The sequence below is a fragment of the Plectropomus leopardus genome, chromosome 8, assembly GCF_008729295.1.
Source record: "Plectropomus leopardus isolate mb chromosome 8, YSFRI_Pleo_2.0, whole genome shotgun sequence".
In the NCBI taxonomy this organism is placed as follows: domain Eukaryota; kingdom Metazoa; phylum Chordata; class Actinopteri; order Perciformes; family Serranidae; genus Plectropomus; species Plectropomus leopardus.
In genome coordinates, this window is record NC_056470.1 from 2060652 (window position 1) to 2079875 (window position 19224).

Below are 19224 nucleotides of genomic sequence, written 5' to 3' on the forward strand. Positions count from 1 at the left end.
TAGCAACAGCTTGTCATCATTACTCACCACACCCGATTAGTTGCGAGCAAAGCAGAACTAAGCAGAGGAAGTTAGATGAATGCTGCAAGCAGCCCTGCTAACCACATGACACATGCATAGAGTGGCGGCATGGCGAGAGAGAGTCAGCTGCACAGATTACAGCCTAGTTTTGGCTTTCCCCTTAATGCCCTGTGTGTGTGTGTGTGTGTGTGTGTGTGTTTCTATGGTGGCACTTGTCAGGTGAACGCAGGCTAAGAAGTGTCAAATAAGGACACGTTTGGTCTACATGTTTACATCTTACACTTTCTGTGCCAGCAGCAGCTGCATCTTCGTCTTATCGTAGCTCTTGTCACCTCTTTGTTATAAAGGTGTTGTGAAACCAAAAGGCTGTGAAAAGTCATTGAAATTTTGGGCCAGACCTAAAGTCAGTAAACATTTAAAGCCTACAATCTGAGAACACACTTTTTTTTTCTAAAGCGTGCTTTAGATGACGGGTGTACAGGAATGTTATGAACAAAGTATGAAACCATGCCAGAAAAGTTTGGAAAAATACACTGGTTACATTCACTTAAAGAATAAAAAGGCACATTCCAATCACTCAGTCTTATCACCAGAGAAAATGAAAAAAGAGGAGAAACATAAGGGAACAAACAGTAAGGAATTTGGTGGTATATTGGAGCTACACTGAATAGTTTGATGCTTCAAAGTTTAATTCACAATGTTGATGTCTTAAATATGATGACAGAAACTGTAAATGTGTCTTGAACACCTCAATAAAAGCTTTAAATTTAAAACATAAAAAACATTCGGTACAGCCCTGGTAGTTCTCATATACCTCTTGAGACAGTAATGTTGGGAACAACCCTGTTGTAACCTTGTTCATGACAGTAATAAAACTCATCCTATTAGACTTACCTGATCAGTGTTACTATCAGCTTTACTGGCAAAGTATGTGTGTATTCAACTGTTGTTGTCATTGCTCCCACTGTACTTAAACCCTTCAAAATCTGAGCATATCGGCTTCATCTTTCAAAAATACGAAAAGAGGTCAATGAGCAATTTAACAAGAAATTACCCCCAAATTTGCAAGAAATTAGCAAAATCTTACAAGAAAACTGAATTGCCTGAAGATGAAAAACAACATAGAAACAAAACAAAACAAACAAGACAATGATCTGAAAAGGTGATAGAAATAATAATAAAAAAATCTGAATTTTGAATATAAAGTTAATTATAAATGTAGCTTCCTAGACATTTTTCTCAGTTTTTTAATATTTTTGATTATCTCTCCTCCCTTTTCAGCAACCTTTTAAGGTAATTTCCTTGTCAGATTTTGCAAATTGCTTGCAATTTCTGGCATATTTCTTGCCAAGTTGCTTAATGCCTTTTCCCCCACGTTTTTCGAAGGAAGTCAAACCAATTTGCTCAGTTTCAAAAGCGTTCAATGCTTGTAAAAAGATGTCTGAACACAGCACAAGAAAACTGACGTTGATCCAGGTTTCAAAGAGTTGAATAGAAATAGGCAAAACTGCTACGAACAAGGACAGCTGGACAAATAAAGGTGGAATAAACAGGGCTATTGTGGACACAAGTAACAAAATAGATGCATGTATGAGAAAATAATGATCGGTCCTGTCACATGAACACCATGTATATTTCAGAAGTAGATGGACACATTCTGCACTACACCAAATTTTGTGAAAGACTGAAACATAATATAGTAACCAATAAACATACCAACCCCCCACCCAGATATGGAACCAATGTACCATAAGGGTATAAAAACAGTATTTGTTATGAGCAATAAGCAAATCAAGCAGCATATGCATGAATGAATGGCTGAATTAGAAAACACATATGGTCCCTGGTTTCTTTGTAAATGAACTCAGTATTTCTAAAAATGTATATGTTGCACTTTTGTCTTTATTTTTGGTTTCTCACTCTGTGTGGAACCTGAGCAAGCTATTACTTTGGTGGTGAACCAGATATGGACTGTGGATGTCCCATTTTCTGTAATCCGCCTGAAGTATATTAGTATGATAGCATGTGATTCTCGCCTGTCACTTACACCTTCACCTTAGTCTACTCACAGTTCACAGTGTGTTAGGTGTGAACTACAGTCCTGCCTGTCAAACCTGGCTGTTGGGTGTGTTCTCCCTCACTGTCACTGCCCTCAAGCTCCCAATTCACAGTAAGTGGAAGAAGATCTTCAACATAGATCAGCTTCCCTTTGCCTTTTTAAACTGTTAAATGTGCCTCTGTGTCCTGTTCCAATTTGACTTTTGGCCATACATAAAAATATGTACAAACGTCTTTAATCTACCACAGTATGCAAATCACTCTGTGCAATATTGCATATTTTGCAATATTGGATATATGTTGTTGGTTGTTAAATTCAGATCATCTTTTTTTAATATCTTTCTGTTTTTTTGTTGCATTTTATATTGTCCTTTTTTATTATTATTTTTGTTTTTTATTCTCCCTTTTAAAAACATTTTTTTGTATTTTATATTATCCCCTTTTTATATTTTATATACTATGTTTAATGTTGCACTGAGCTGCTGTAACCAGTGGATTTCCCTAATGTGTGTATCAATAATGGCTATCTTATCTGATCTTATATACATATAAATATATGTTAAATTTACACCTGTGCCTTTTTAAAGGGTAGCACCACCTAAATTAAAATTTCAATTTGTCATTTCCATGGTCTCTAAAATTTAAATTAATATTTTGTGAACATGAGCTCCTCTCTCTCAAAGCCAGAATCCAGAGAAGGAAGTCTCAAACTTGTGATGTCATTGGTTCTAGAGTCTGGAGCTGCTCCATAGACAATGAATTGGAGACGGATTTAGTGGATCCACTGATGTGTGTTTTCTTTCTTATAGGCAGAAGAGCTTTACTCTATTGTACTGTTCTCAGCTGCGAAACAGAAAATGTACCCATGCCAGAAGATCCCCCTGGCTGCCATCAGTGTCATCTAGATCATCTTTCACCATTCATTTTCGATGGAGCAGCTCCATAATTTATACTCTGTGACATCACCAATTTGACTTTTGGCCAAGGGCGGGGGAAATAATCGAAACAGTGTAGTATCGCAATATTTTTGTGTGGAAACATTGTATCATCACATGCATGCCAAGTATTGATTTTTAAATTATATATATTATTAAAATCAGAAATAAAAACTGTTTTTTGGAGCCTACATGAATAACAAATTCAACTGCTTTTTCAGTCTAATAGGTACATTTTGCTGCAATAAAAATGACTGAAGTGAGATGAATGGAAAGAAAAACTAACTTATTAGATAAAACAGATATTGACAAAATTATAATTTGGGAACATAATTTGAAAGAAAAAAGTAATAAATCACAATATAACGTAGTATATACTATTGCAGAATTGCAGCACATTTAATATCACAATGATATGGGGTGGCCTCAAGCTCACCTGCAGGAGTTCGTGTCCCATATGCCATAGCACTTGCAGTGGCCCGGGTCTGATTTTAGCCTGTGGCCCTTTGCTGAGTGTCATTCCCCCTTTCTCTCCCACAGTCCCTGTCATTCTACAGCTGTCCTATCAAGGGAGGGAAAAATCCCCCAAAAATGATCTTAAAAAAAATCACAATGATATTGTATGGGGACTTATGTATCATGATAATATGGTGGAGGCTCCAGTGATTGCCACCACTAGTTCTGGCACTCTAGTTTTTGGATTTGGGAGAGAGTTGTTCATGTTTCAAAACAGACTATTTGTAGACTGTCTTGCAGACATGAGTTTTGGAAATGGGCGTTCCCCTATAAAAAATATTGGTTCTTTAAATTGATCAGAAAAGTGTTGCTATAGCAGCCCACCATGTGTGAAAAAGTACAACAGGCTATTTATAAACCGGACTAAAAGTCTGCTTCTCCTCAGTGTGAAGTTTAGGAAGCCCCTCTGATCTTACTATGAGCGGCATGTGGCATATGTTCCAGCCTCATGAACATGGACCAAGTGGCCCGCCAGCTCTTGCGGTGTGAGACCCGCTGCCGGCGGCGGAGGGCGCAAGCGGCCACCACTCACGGTACAAAGCTCCAGTGTAGTCAGTGAATTGCCTTATTTGGTGTGGAGCCCCTAATTGTAATACAGGAGAGATGCTACAGTCCGCTGCGGTGCGCGCGGAGCAGCGTGCCCGTGCGTAAAAGCCTATAAACAAACTTTATGTGCAGGTCTGAAGTGAGATGGATGGATGAGGCGCAGCGCTTTACGCCTAGGTTTACATCATCTGTGACTGACCACCGCGGGGTCAAACTGTCACACTGTCTGCAATCAAATATATGTGATAGCATTAAAGACACAAACTAAGTGTGTAACCAGTAACAAAGCTTCAGATACATCAGGAAAGTTGACAAATTCGAGACACCCACTCGCAGCGTGCGCCCTGGACCGTAATCACACACACACACACACACACTCAAGATGTTTAAGAGAAATCATGACAGAGAAACTCTCTCAAAGTGACATTTCATGCGGCATATCTCTCTCTCTCACACACACAAACCACAGCGGGACAAACTTACATGTGCGTTGTAGCCTGTGATCTCCAAGTGTGTGTGTGTGTCCGCTGTCTCTCCGGTCCGTTCAGTCAGTGCGCGCAGCAGCCTGCAGTTCCTTTGGTCACAGAGGGTGTGTTTGTATGTGTGTGTGTGTGTGTGTGCTGCACCAACGTCCCGGACCTCCCTCCCAGCAGCAGCAGCAGCAGTCCCTGTGGGGGGAAATATGGGTGTATTGGTTGTGCTGGTGGCGTAAAGGAAAAAAAGACAGCTCTTTCGCTCTTTTCTACCTCTGCGTCTCTCTCTCTCTGTCTCTGTGTCTCTCCCCTTCAGTGGAGAGCCTTAATTGGTAAACGGATAAAACAAAACGAGGTGCAGGGGGTGTTTCTCTCTCTCTCTCTCTCTCTCTCTCTCTCTCTCTCTCTCTCTCTGCTCTGTGCCACTTTTTTACATGGGCGACGTCATGACCGCGCCTTCGGGATTTTAAAGGTATGACGTGACCGGCTCATGCAGTGCACTTATCTCTCCCATCTTCTTGGTATTTTACCCTGTGTGTGTGTGTGTGTGTGTGTGTGTGTGTGTGTGTGTGTGTGTGCAGCGGTGGATGAAGTACCTGAAAGCCCTACTTGTACCGATATCTTGTCAGAATATGACAATTAAAGTAGCCTTTTAGAGTATATTGCTTGAGTAAAAGTATTAAAGTATCTAATATTAACTGTACCTAAATATCAAAAGCAATTTTATCATATTGAATATACTTAGACAGTGAAAGTAAAAGTACAAGTAAATGGTGGAATGTCAGAATTTTTTAGAATTAAAATATTTACGTCTCATAATAGACATCACCTTAAAACCAGAGCCTATAACATGTAAAGAAAAACAAGGGCTTTTTTTTGCAGTAGGTAGCTAAAATGGAAATGTAGTGAAAGATGACAGAAATATTAAAACTCAAGTTAAGCATAAATACTTATAGTACTTAAAAGTATTATTACTTTGTTACATTACACCACAGCGTGTGTGTGTGTGTGTGTGTGTGTGAAGTACATGAAAGCCATACTTGAGTAAAACTACAGATAGTTAAAAGAAGTTGAAGTCACCTATTAGAAAATTACTTGAGTAAGAGTCTTTAAATCTGATCATTAGTTTACTTAACAATCATAAGTAATTTTATCCTATGTACTGTACTTCTGTACTTTAAGTAAAGTAAAGTACAAGTAAATGCTGGAATGTCAGAATTGGCCTGTTGCTAAGCTCCACCCCCTTAGCTCTCTCAGTAAAACAGGCTGCCTAAACTAACGATGGCGCCTGTTAGTGTCTTTTGGGGATAGATGCTCCTTATTTCACACAGAAGCCATCAAAAGGGTCTTCACTATGCCGTGTTGTTAGCTTTAGCCAGCCTTTGCTTTCTTTGTAACATTACAGCTAAGTTAAAATTAATGGTTTTCACTTGGGTGGGCAACGACCTTTTGCTACAGTTAACACTGATGTCTGACTGTCAAAGAACAAAAATACTAAGACTTAGTTGAACAGATGACATGATAAGCTAAAGCTACAAAGCTGAAGTTGGCCATAACGTTAACGCAGCTATTTGCTAACTTAAGCTAATGTTCCCCAGTAAAGTTTGCTCCAAGGTGACGTTACATATGATGTTGCTGACATAATGTATGAAGTTATACATTCTTATCACAGCAAATTTTTTCCTCCACTATGTTGCCTTACCTTAGATTCTAAGGCTTAGAACAAATGTAGACATCCTTGTTTCTCTTCTCTATCTTTAAAGAACAAAATTCTCCTCCCTTCCTCCCCCTAATTTGTAGTGAGTAGCTAAAATGTTTACGGGAAAAGTAGTGAAAGTTGATTGACTACCAAAATGAAATATTATTACTTTGTTACATTACACCAGTGTGTATGTGTGTGTGTGTGTGTGTGTGTGTACGTGTGTGAAGGAGAGGTAGGTCACCACATCTCTCTGCGCCCCGTGCCCTCTCTTTCCTGTTATCTGTTATTGTTCAGACGGACCAGTGATGAAATGTAATGTGAAAATGGGGAGCTGTGTTTCTCTCTGTCAAATGCTGCTCTCACTCAGCACGGGGGTTGGAAAGGGCGTGTGTATGCGTGTGAGAGGGAGAAAGAGAGAGATGGATTGTGTGTGTGTGTGTGTGTGTGTGTGTGTGTGTGTGTGTGTGTGTTTGAGTGCGTGTGTGTTTGAGCGCTCTCCAGCTGAGCATTGGCTCAGGAAACAAGAATGTTCGGCCTTTGCTGTGCCCTGTACTTACAGTTCAGCAGTCTGGTGGGAGGACGGGGGGAGGAGAGGGGAGGCAGTGGGGGAGGTGGAGGAAAGTGAGAGTGGAGAATGAAGGGAGATTACAGATTTAAGATGATATAACAAAAATCTTTTTAATACATTAGAATATTTGTCATTTAACTTTTTATGTGACTGTAAGTAGCCTAGTCTAACATGCTGAAAACAGCCTGCTGCAACATGCCACATTCACACACACATTGACTGCTGACTGAGGCTACCGTACAAGGTGCCACCTGCTACTCAGACACCAATCGCACACACTCAAACACTGATGGATCAGCCATCAGGAGCAATTTGGGGTTTGGTATCTTGCCCAAGGATACTTCGTCATGCTGACTGGGGAGGCCAGAGAGAGGATGGTCTTGTTTGGTCTCTAGACACACCAAGAAAAACTGTTGAAAAGACATGAAAAAGTGCTTTTGCGTAACAACATGATCATTCAGTTTGAGAAACTTTGAGAAAATGACCAACTAGATTTGAGCAATTTGAATAAACTTTTTTTTATTGGACACCTAAATTTATGATCAATATAAAAAGTACTTGAAACTGCAAAGCCTAATACAAAAGATATTTGAGTAGAATTCAAATCACATAAATTCAGATAAAGTGGATAGTTTTGAGATTAAAATATTTCAGTGCTATGAATTTCAAAATTAAGCCCATGTTTTCAGTAGTAATTATATTTCACTGGTCAGTTGCAATGCATGTATGCATGAGAACATCCATAACACAATTTTACCTTGTCTTGATACAGATTGGGAGGCTTCAGCTGTGCACTTTAAGGCCCAGACACACCAAACCCAAGCGAAAGCCCCCTGCTGTGATGCCTCGCTTCGCGGTGTCTTAGCCAAAAAGTTGCACATAAACACACCAACCAACCGATGGCCAACCAGCCCAATGGCTAAAGAGAAACAATTTAACCTTACATGACAAGTTTGCTTTGCTTTCTTCAACTTTCTTAACATTGCATTCACCTTTCTTTACCTTTATACAGAGCCAGGCTAACCTCTTCCACCTGTTTCCAGTCTTTATGCTAAGCTAAACTAACAGCTTCAGCGTTATCTTTACTACACAACCATAAGATTGCATTGATCTTCTCATCTAACTCAGCAAGAAAGTGAAAAAGAACATTTTTTTAAATATTGAATTATTCCTTTAGTATATGTCATGGTGTCCTGTGGCTTGGCATCATGTTACATTCCTACAAGCTTACTTGGAAAAATGTTGTATTTTTTCTGCAATGTCTCTTTAGTCTCCATAAAAATGTATCATACAAGCACCCATGATAGTTCTTGGTGAGAAAGAGGAGGCTGCAGTGTGGAGCAAAGACAGATGACAGACGGAGAAAGGAGGAGGCAGATATAGAGAGAGGGGGTGGAGAAAGTTCTATCTTTGTGTGTGTGTGTGTGAAACACTATGTATTAATAAGAGCCAGATGTTTGCCGTTGTGGTTGTGAGCTCGTCCAGTCGGTCAGTGACATCATCTGTATGCAGCTTGTTGAAGTTACATCACCAGAGGCTTACTTGTTGGGGTAAATACAAATACACACACACAAACACACACACACACACACACACAAACACACACTCAGAGTTTTTCCATAAATAAGCAGAAGAAGATAAAATAGCTCAAATAAACAATAAAGCATTATCAAGAATTGCATGTCCTCCACTTAGCTCTGCAGCAGCCACACAACATTCACGACAATTATTATGTGGATGACACTCAGATTTATATACCGATACAAACCAGGGAAGACAGCAACTTACACCACCTACTATCTTGTCTTTGAAAAGTGTTGCATCACAAAACCTTCTCCAGCTAAATGAAAATAAATCAAAATTAACTGTCGTCCAAAGTCAACAAAGGGTAGACAAATAACGACCAAGTGGCAACCTCCAGACCTAAAAAATGAAGAACGCAGAAGTGCCAAAAACCGCAGTTCCTCTAATGGCCACTTGAGGCTGACTCCAAAAGCAAAGCAGTCCCCATAGACCCCTATGTTAAAATGCTCAATTTAACAGCAGAAATAAACATGTTTGCACCCTGGTACAAAAAAAATGGTTTTGGTGTTTAAGTGTTTCAAGACAAATGTACAGAGGGTGAATTTTTAAATTAGTCATGCGTTTATGTGACGTTTACGCATCACATTTTATTAAGCCCCACAGTTAACCATAATTGGACTGTTTTGCAGGTGTCACCAAAATCTGTGAGTCAGATCAACCCCTCGCTTCTCCACAGCTCCACACTCTCATCCAAATGTGGTCATTTCTGGCCCCAAAAAATCATGATGTTGAACCCAAGGCTTCAAAATGAGAATCCACAAACCAATGGGTGATGTCACAGTTGCTATGTCCATTTTTTATACTGTTTATGAGAGCAATGCACATGACAACTTTGATAATCTGGCAGGGAATGACTGGAAATGGGCCAGTTATATAATGCACAACTGATAAGGAAAAGTGGAGAAAGGTGAGCTGATGGGCAGGGAGGGAAGGTGGCCTGAGCAGATCTAAGGGCATGAGGTGGACAGGTAGTGAATGGCAACGAATGGTTTCTCAGAAGTAAGGATGTGGCTGAGGGAAGGGGCACAATGTGACAAATACAGGGGCTTAAAATGTTCTCATTATTTCCATATATCTGTAAGTCCCAACAACACTGGACCAAGGGTGTAACAATCTGCAACTGCAACAATTTTATAAATTTCTAAGTAGCCTACCCTGTTTATAATTAGCAGGTAAAGCGATGTTTTTTTTTACAGGGTAACAGACAGACAGGCAAAAATGAGTTAACAGTGACAGTATTTCAGTGAAATTAGGTATATTGTCTTACAAAAAGTACAAAAACACTCAGTACTCTTTTCTTTCCTCTATATGTCAGGTTTTCTGGGTGATTCATAATGGCTCTAAATAAACTGCATTACCCAGGGGGCACTACGTGGCACACACCTGTTCCCTTTCTCGCCTGCCTAGTCAAGTAATGTTGCATTACAATAATGTTGTACACATGCACAAACACAGACACAAGGTCTGTACACTTATTAGACTCATAAACAGCACATTAAGCCCCACATGCAGGTAATTAAACAAACATGTCTCTTTCACATTTCTTCTTCACCCCCACATCTGACTCAAATACGCTGACACACACATTAAAGTGGCTATATGGCAGTATGACAAAGTTTAGTAATTATGGAAAAACACTACTCATTAAATGGAATGGAGTCCATATATAGACATGTCAAATATAGAGTGGCTTGTATGACCAGTCGAAGGAAACACATCAGTTACACAAAAACAGCACTTAAAGAAAATGGGGTTGACAATAAGGCTGCATAATGATCACCGGCAGGCTAACACTGATTGACAGCCAATTGCCAGCTGTGTGTATCAAAGCCTTAACACACAAAACACACCAATGATTAATGTTGGGACTAAATACAATTTCTTTGCCCATTGCTCATTACTTCGCACCCAGATTATGCACAGTTTAACTAGGAAAAGTGCATGTTAACACACCCTAAATGCACTTCCACCATGCGCTTTAGACCATGCACTATAAATCATTTTAAAAAAGCCATGAGTCTGTCTTTTGCCCAAATCAACAATACACCAGTTGTTGAGAGTGTGCTCACCTGATGACTCTGTAGATGTCGCTATAATTGAACACTCAGCTTCACAGTAAAACCTTTTTCTTTTTATTCTGATTTGACAGATCATGGGCATCACATCATGTGTGAAGAAGTTTCTGAAACCAGAGGGGTTGCTTATTACTGGTGGATTGTGACAACAGTATTTGTAGCCTAACCCTTTATGATTGCTCTACTGACTACTCAGTAGCCACCATGGTAACAGTTCTACAATTTTTATGTCTTGCTCTGTATGTTTTTAATTTGTTGGTCCTTGAATTTCAATGCTTTGTAAGATGACATTGAGTGTTCTGAAAAGTGCCTATTAAATAAAATGTTATATTATTAGTTTAATTATGATCATTTTTAAAAGAAACTGCATATCGCATTTATGACATTTATATCTAGCCTATAGCATTTAGACCACACCAGTCACTGTAGTTCATTCCAGGCAGATACAATGTTAGACAATACAATAGGTCAGGATTTGATAATTTGTCAGAAGTCTATATTTGTGATGAATTCCCACTGTAGGGTTAATGATAGGTCCAAACATCATGAAACATTTGCCGGACATCTGGGCTTCCATATATGTAAATACTTATTTACACATTTTACCATGTGTATTTATAGACATGAACATGAGTTATTTTGAACACAATTTAAATGACCATAACAATTAAATTAATCACACAACACAAACAAATGAACTCTGGGGAGCTGAAATGAGCTGAACAATGAAACATTTCTGCAAGCTCCTCAAAAAACAAGACAGCAAACACAGCCAGACCACTACAGAACATGAGCTCATTGTCATTACAGCACAAACTGCCACTTAACAGTCCCCTTACCTGCACATACACTCCTTCAACACACTCACTATGTGCTATCAACTCTTACCACAGGCACAGAAAACTGCACTGTGAGGATATGGAGTCATAAAGCACAGTCAGGGCCGGACGGAGCTGCAGACTCTGGTGTCTGCCACAGGGTGAGTCACCCAGACTCAGGACGTCAGAACTCCAAGGAATAATGACATGTATGCAAGTGTGTTGTGTGTGTATGCTGGTGGATGTGCATATGAGTACAATAAGTGTGTGTGTGTGTGTGTGTGTGGTTTAGTTTCCTGTACATATGTGTGCTGTATGGGGGGTTCCTTCTGGGAAAGCCCTCTGCATGTTGTTTGTCTGGATGTGTGTGTGTGTGTGTGTGTGGTGTATGTGGGCTCTGGTGGAAAGTGTGAGTCTGCTTTCTTTTTTTGTATTTCCAGTTCCCACACTGTACAGACAGAGAGGTAATCGGGCAAAAGATTTTGTGGTAATCTGTTACTTAAACCGGCCTGGAGCAGAAATTATTCGGTGTATATTATGAGATAATAAATCTGATAAAAAAGAAAAAAAGAAAGAAAAAGAGACCTCATATAAAGAGACCTTTATATGAATTATTATTGTTCTATTTTCTTGTGAAATAATGGAAATTTTCACCTCTACTGGTATGGTCTTTTTGGTCAAACTGCTTACTCATGTCAACACAAAGCCCAAAATCTGGGCTTAGGGGTCAGAAGTATGGACATTGTCCATTTTTAAGGATTTTTCTTCAGAAGAATTTTTGTGAAAATCTCTAAATGTAAATGTAAACATAATTTTCTTTGTTACAGCAAAAACACGGTGTACCATTAATTGGGTGTACTTTGCCAAGCCCATACAGGTTGGGCATAGATGCATGCACAACATAATGATAATAAAAATAATTTTCAAAGTTGAGCGACAAACAAAATTCAGATTTTTTTATTTACAGAAATATTTGATACTGATTATGAACATACCAATATAAGATAATGCACCCTTCCCCCTTAAAAAAAACAAAAACTCAAATTTCTTTTGTCAAACTCAACCACTAAGATTTTTGTAAAATTGAAACCTACATTTTGTCACAGTTTTATTATCAAGATGTATTTATAGCTTGTCGATTTCACTCTTCAATCTTCAACTTGTCATGTCCAAAAAAAAAATTATCTAAGAACATTTTTTATTGTTTTCATGAACAAAATTAACACTGATTCAGGCACCCATAACCTGAGGCAGCAAAGCAACCCCAAAGAATTCCCAAGCCTCCTTTATGTGTCACAACAGATATGGTGTTCATTTCTTTGAAAGCTTAATTTTGTCTTCTGTCTCTTCTGTAAACATAGGGTTGGTGTGATTTACCAAAAGAAAATGGAGCCCATTTTCATTCAGACAGGGGCGGATGGTGTGACTTGAAACTATTTTACTTTGAACTGAAGGTCAGCTTAAAATGTTGTGAAGTTTCCTTTGCTTCTTTCTTGACCATTCAAACTGCTGTTCAGTCTCCAGTTTTCCTTTTGTGACCACATCCAGTTGTTGTTGGCCTTAATCCTTTTAATAACACTGGCAACAGTGCTCAAAGGAACATCAAGCTCTTTGGATATAGTGTCATGTTCACCATGCTTGGCTATTAACTTTTTTTCTAACCTCTACAGATCACTCTTGGCTTTACCTTCTATTTTCTAGGTTTAATGTAAGGATTTTGTGAACATGGGTTTAGACCCAGAAGAAGTATTAGAAGCTCAAGCAGGCAGAGATAACAGATGGTCTCTACTAAAACCAAGCAGGCAAACAAAGGAGGAGTCCATAGTAAAGAGAGTATATAGAGTACAGGCATAGGCAAATGATTTTGGAACTAAAGAACAGCAGGTGGATGGTCTGGAGGCAGGGCAGAGGTGTTTAAAAAAAAAAAACCCATGTTCATATAATGAAACTGTGAAACCAACGATCCACATTCACACAGATCCACAAAAACAACCGAAAGCACTGTAGTATGGATGCCAGGCCAGTAGTTGGTGGTGTAACTTTGTAATGACACACCATAGAAGAAACATCTCACACCTTCACAAAAGGCGCTCTCTTTACAGAGCAGTGAGTATAAACAAACAAGAAGATGATGGTGAACGCATGCATGAGACCTGACAGTGTTAAAAAAAGTCAGTAGAGTCAGCAGCACAAACATAGCTCGATAGCCTGCCATTGTTGTTATTGTTGTCCTCCGACTCGCACATGTCTATATGTCTAAAATGTAATGCGCATGCACGAAGTGGGGCTTGACATCACCATTCTCACAGGAGACGCTGTAATGCCAAACAAAAGTTTAACGTTTCATGCAAAAATTGTTGCTGTGTTAAGGGCCCCTTAGTCAAGTCCACCGCATGTCCAGAGTGGAAGACCACTTGCCAGGGCCTGGAGGACACCTTCTGGTGAGCTATATTCAGAGCAGCCGTCTTATGCTCAATACTTTGGGTGTTGGTCCAATGGTGGGTAAGGTGTGTTAGTGGGAGTGGATGTAAGATGACTAGGACTGGCAAGAAAGTCCTTGTATGTCTATTTAAAAAATCTTTTCATTTAACACTGTTCAGGGCAAGGTCCATTATTTTAATAAAATACAAGGGCGCCAATATTTTCTGCCATATCAGTGTATGAAATTTAAATGGCAAAAAAGGTTTGTGCCTTTAACCCACACTGACAGCCTTGAGAATGGATACAGTAGTTTGAGATTGGTTGTCAAAGTAAATAAAACTTGTGATTGTCTAAATCTCTGCGCAGTCCTAAAAGGCAAAGCCCACTCGTGTAAACTTTGTAGGTTAAACAAACACTTCGAATTAGTTCTAGCTTGGACAGGGCGCTGCATGAGGAGTGAAGATAGATGGACTGTGGAACATTTAGCTACTTCACTAACTCTCCTCCAATGTCCACTCTCTCTTTGTCTCTTTACTCCCTCTCTGGCCATATTAAGAAAATCACTTTGATTGAAGGAGAGCAGAGCTGGCAAATCGAGAAAGAGAGAGAGAAATCTGGACCTGTTCCCAGATCTGCAGTTCCTGTTGGGTAATGAGTACATGGGGCTGACACAGGATGAGTGTGTGTCTGTATTCATGTAATCAGCACATGCACACTGTGGTGAGTAAGTTACAGTAAAAGTAGAATAGTTAAATGTTGTGTGTGTGTGCACATTGCGAGTGGATATTGAAATTAGACAAGGGGTGTTCAACATCAACACAACACATTGGCAGTCTTTACAAGGAGACCTGACTGAGCTGAATGAATCAGACTACAGGAATCTATTGCTCCTAGTTACTGGCCAGACACACACACACACACACACACACACACACAAACAGAGTTTCTTGTACTTCAATCTCTACTTCACTATCAGTGCTAATATGTGTATTATTTGTCTGGTGTTTGTCTTTTTTCCTCTTGTTCTTGTGCACCTTCGTGATATCATGTCATTTGTTCTGACCTGCCGAGGGACTGCAGAGACAAATTAGCTCTAAGCTATAATCTGGTATTGTGCATCAAATGGTAACATTTATGTTTTAACCTGTATATGTTCCCTTTTAAATAAAATAAAATAAAATACATTAAATTATTCATCATTTAAATACATATTTTTTTTATGAATTGTCATATGAACGTCCACTACAGGTGTCTTTTTTTTAACCAACCAGGTGAGCGACTGAGGGAGCTTTTACAGTTTTATTAAAACTATAACTTATGCTGCCCTCCCTTGGTCACTGGTCCAACTAAACCTAATTTTTTCCCTATAATTTAACTCTTAACTCTTTTTGATAGTTTTACAAGGGGCTTTTAATTACCCAATTTGAGTTCTAAGAAGGAACTATTAAAGTTTTTAACAGTCATGGTCCCCTTTGTGCCTGTGTCTCTCCTAGCACTCATTTAAAGTGCTGTGTTTTAACCCAAACCTGACCCCTTACCCTACCCACCCCCTCTTGCAACCTGAACATTAAAACCTAGTCTTAACCCTCAGACCCCTGAAGAAGTGAGGACTACACAAAATGTCCTCACTTTCCAAAAATGTCTTCACTCTGTTAAAAATGCGTTTCAGTCCTCATTATGTCGGAAGCACAAGAACACACACACACACACACACACACATAAACACACACTAAGATCACACAGAGATCAGTGATGTAATTGCAGCCCTGAGGAGAGTGGTCTCCCTCCGACTGCATCCCCTCTGAAGTTTTGCCTGTATCCTACTCTGTAAAGCCTTTTAATCCCCTCCACCATCTGTTAATATAGGTTGGGGACATTTAACAACCTGGGAGCGCACATACACGAGTACATTTAAACACTCGGACGCCTTCTCTATTGTACAAACACAGCCTTTTAAGGAAAGCTCTCCCTTCCTCTCTGTCTGCCTCTCTTTCTCTGCCGCTTTGTCTTTGCCTCCTCTTAGTAACTTTGTTTCTGTCTCTTTCAGGCTGCCTGCACACCCCCCATCTCCCAAAACCTCCACCATCACCACCCCCTCGTTGTGTTTCTACCCTCCTTATTTTTTTTTTTTATCTCTTTGGCTCTTTCCCCAAGCAAGCACTGCTGGATTCCCTCATGACCAGCGTGCCTCTCTTGGGCCTTCGACTCTCCTGAACTCATTTAAACACAGAGGAGGATTGAGAACGGCAGTAAACAGTTCGAGCACGACGAGTGAGAAAAAGAGCAAGGCAAACAAACAAAGGTTTGCAGCGATGCACAGAGATGGAATCTTGATATCAGTGTTTTTTTGCTTGAATGTTGAGGGTGTTTTGGATGTTTTGCAGGGTGCCATTATAACAGGGACAGCAATATACTGTCATTAGACTGGATTCTAGAGCAAGATAACATTTCCTACATTTAGGTCAGGGGCTGACAAAGATGAAGAAACCCCCAACCATTTGTAGTTTGGTGGCCGCTGCATTCGTGTGTGTGTGGTATCGAGATGGAGAGATGGGCTTCAGTAGTTTTGTCCATATAAGGGAGGAGGAATGTGGAGAGAGCAGCTATGAATGACTGATCTCCCTCTCACCCTCCCTCCCTCTTTTCTCCACTAAATCTACTTCTCTTGTGCTATATCTTCTGGATTTCTGTTGTTGCTTTCGTGTGAGCGCACAAAATGTGCATTGTTGCGAATGTCTGTCAGTTATGTATATACACAAATATATGCACATCCGTATACACAGGGTATACTTGCATAAACACACACACACACACACACACACAGTTGTGTTTAAGGGTCTGTCTGATCCCACTGACATCATCATGACCCCACTGGTTCAGTGACTTGTCAGTCACCTGTGAATCACTCTGTGTGTGTGTGTGTGTGTATGTGAGAGTGAGTGGGTGAGTGAGTGAGAGGTGACACTGTGTGAGTAATATGCATTACATCACCACTGCAGAAAGACACAGGTACGGCACACACAGTCATGTACACATCACACCTGTGTGACTCATATGCTGTATTTGTGTGTATGTGTGTGTGAGACTGTGCAACAGTGTGTGTTTCTGGGATCCATTTATCTCTCCGTCAGTAATCCGCTCCAGTTTACAGGGTGGCAGTTGTCAACTTTACCTGCATCTGGAATGGATTCAGTGGAAACAGATGTTCGAAGAAACAAATAATGATGTCATCCCCCGATGATGTCATGGCCAAAAGTATTTGAAAATGATGTGTGTGCGCACAAGATGCATAGAAAAAAAATGCTCTTGAGAAGAATAAAAATGAAGTGCAGTCGGAAAGGGGCGGAGGTGTAAAAAAATATTTTGCCGGTTTTCTACTTGACCCTTGTGATCCATCTCTCTGGCTCGGCACTTCACCCCTGTCCGTCCTCATCTCATCATACCCTCTGCTCGTTTCCCCCTTTGATCTCATTTTGCCTCTCCTCAGTCATGTCTTTAGTCATGCTAGCAGCATTTTCTAAGACATTTCTACAACTATTGGACTGATTGCCATAAAATAACATTCATAGTCCCAAGAGGATGAATCATACTGGTGATCCCTTGACTTTTCCTCTATCACCACCATGAGGTTTGTGGTTTTGAGAGAAATGTTTCACATTGTAATAATGTGACAAAAACAATCAGACAGTAATGAACTGTACACTTTGGTGTACATTGACATTTTCTTTCTTGCCATCGCCCGGGCGTAGTTTATATGTATGCCAAATTCAAAAGTTACACCATTTCCAACCAGTCTCAGTTGTATTTTGTGTTTGGTGGCACTTAAAGAATGTTAGCATGTTAACACACAGAGAAAAATTGATGAATTTGGTATATATGCCAAAAATGAGCATGTTAGCATTTTTATTCTGAAAATATTAGCATGCTGAAATTAGTATTTAGCACAAAGTACTGCTGTGCCTAAGAGCAGCCTCATAGAGAGAGTGTTTAAAAAAATCAGAAACAGTGCAACATAAAGAGAGAAATAAAAAATGTTTACAACGGATTGTGTTCACAATGAAACTAACCAATATCTACTGGACAAGATGAAGGTTTGGAAGGTGATGCAGGAATACAGAAATTCCAGCTTCTCATTCCGAAGTCATCAAATTCCGCCACTTTGACAGTGCTTTTGGCATAAGATCGCAATGCAAAAAGCTGCCTATCGTGTCCGCATCAAACACCACTGGACGGCATCCGGTGAGAATGCATTCAGACAGAACCGGTTATGGTGTTAGTATACGCCGGCAGACGGCTTCATAGCACCTGCCCCATATGCATGATATGCGCACTGGCAGTGTCACTTAGTCGGGCAGCGTCACTCAGGCTTAAAGGCTGCCGGTGACAATGTAATATAAGGGTCCAACAAACCTGAACTTCCACGCAGGAGTCCAGTGTTTGCTTCATGTCTGATTGTGAGGGAGTTTTTATTTTCACTTTACCATGTGCCTTCTTCCCCTAATCCTAACCATCCATACTGTATAATCTCACCATGTGCTTGTGTTGACATCACAGTAGCGTCATCTTGGAATGTAAAGCACATATGCAGAAGGATACCTAGAGCGTAATATGTAGACGTGGAAGTCCACTGCAAAGAGGCAACATGTAATGACTTGGGATGAGAATGCGTTGTTAATTCTTAGGACATTAACAGACGAAGGACAATGCTGAAGAATCACATAAAGAGAGAGAGAGCAGGCAATAAACAACTTTTATAGAACTACTCTGTTGAAATTACTGCTGTATATTGTGTTCTGTATATTTCTGTTAGACTGTGCAACCTATGGCCTATACTCCCTCCTTTTCTCTTTCTCTCTCTCTCTCTCTCTCTCTCACACACACACACACACACACACACAAACACACATACATACACACACTAACACACACACACACACACACACACACACATACCAGGATTCAGCCAGACTGATCAGAAGGTTGCTCCTGCTTGAACTGCATGACATCATATGATCTCATTACTGAGGCAGTTGAGCCTGACACACAGACCTGCAGAGACACGACCTGCAGAGAGGGAGACAGACACACAGACAGACAGTGAGACAGGGATTTCAAAGTATTGCAGTTTTAACTCATTTAATATTTAAGCACTATCGATATATAATGTAATTATTTTGTAAATGTTGATGATTTTGTGTCTTTAAATTTACTTTCTGTTTGATGTATTTATTTTGCTTTGGCAACACATGGATAAACCAAAATTGAAATATGTGAGGGAGTGGACTAACCCTAACCCTAACCTTCTCAACATATCTCAGAAAGCATGGTTGAGTACTAAGACAAGCTTTCTATTTTACTTTAAACACTGCTTAATTTGAGAAAGCAAATTAAGGCAGATTTTTTTTTTTATGTCTGCTGGTATGTAAGTAACGAGTAGGAATCTTAGTCAGTTTTCAGTTTTATTTATAGAGTCCATTATCACAAAACATGGTTTGCCTCGGAGGGCT

At 39.8% G+C, this 19224-nt stretch overlaps 1 protein-coding gene across 3 annotated transcripts in view; it reads right to left on the minus strand.

The window, feature by feature from the left end:
• Positions 1 to 4882, minus strand: part of flna (filamin A, alpha (actin binding protein 280)) — a 70740-nt gene extending 65858 nt beyond the window's left edge. For all 3 annotated transcript variants that reach the window (XM_042491211.1, XM_042491212.1, XM_042491210.1), the window contains exon 1: positions 4560 to 4882. The gene's annotated coding sequence lies outside the window, so the exon portion shown is untranslated. The remainder of the gene's footprint in view (positions 1 to 4559) is intronic.
• Between the last annotated feature and the right edge of the window lie 14342 nt (positions 4883 to 19224).